Here is a 913-nt window from a genome sequence, read left to right as displayed (position 1 = left end):
CACCTCGACTCTTGGCCTAGTAGCACCTCGACTCTTGGCCTAGTAGCACCTCGACTCTTGGCCTAGTAGCACCTCGACTCTTGGCCTAGTAGCACCTCGACTCTTGGCCTAGTAGCACCTCGACTCTTGGCCTAGTAGCACCTCGACTCTTGGCCTAGTAGCACCTCGACTCTTGGCCTAGTAGCACCTCGACTCTTGGCCTAGTAGCACCTCGACTCTTGGCCTAGTAGCACCTCGACTCTTGGCCTAGTAGCACCTCGACTCTTGGCCTAGTAGCACCTCGACTCTTGGCCTAGTAGCACCTCGACTCTTGGCCTAGTAGCACCTCGACTCTTGGCCTAGTAGCACCTCGACTCTTGGCCTAGTAGCACCTCGACTCTTGGCCTAGTAGCACCTCGACTCTTGGCCTAGTAGCACCTCGACTCTTGGCCTAGTAGCACCTCGACTCTTGGCCTAGTAGCACCTCGACTCTTGGCCTAGTAGCACCTCGACTCTTGGCCTAGTAGCACCTCGACTCTTGGCCTAGTAGCACCTCGACTCTTGGCCTAGTAGCACCTCGACTCTTGGCCTAGTAGCACCTCGACTCTTGGCCTAGTAGCACCTCGACTCTTGGCCTAGTAGCACCTCGACTCTTGGCCTAGTAGCACCTCGACTCTTGGCCTAGTAGCACCTCGACTCTTGGCCTAGTAGCACCTCGACTCTTGGCCTAGTAGCACCTCGACTCTTGGCCTAGTAGCACCTCGACTCTTGGCCTAGTAGCACCTCGACTCTTGGCCTAGTAGCACCTCGACTCTTGGCCTAGTAGCACCTCGACTCTTGGCCTAGTAGCACCTCGACTCTTGGCCTAGCTAGCACCTCGACTCTTGGCCTAGTAGCACCTCGACTCTTGGGCTAAGTATCACCTCGACTCTTG

General features: G+C 56.4%; 1 protein-coding gene across 1 annotated transcript in view; it reads left to right on the top strand.

The window, feature by feature from the left end:
* The window catches only part of EMIHUDRAFT_453760 (hypothetical protein), a gene marked incomplete at its 5' end in the record, with an annotated part of 6,646 nt that overhangs the window by 1,424 nt on the left and 4,309 nt on the right, over nt 1-913 (top strand). The gene's annotated exons all lie outside the window — the stretch shown is intronic.

This window comes from Emiliania huxleyi (assembly GCF_000372725.1).
Source record: "Emiliania huxleyi CCMP1516 unplaced genomic scaffold EMIHUscaffold_92, whole genome shotgun sequence".
NCBI lineage: Eukaryota > Haptophyta > Isochrysidales > Noelaerhabdaceae > Emiliania > Emiliania huxleyi.
The sequence above is the reverse complement of the archived record's forward strand: the minus strand, read 5'-3'. Positions and strand labels throughout refer to the sequence as shown.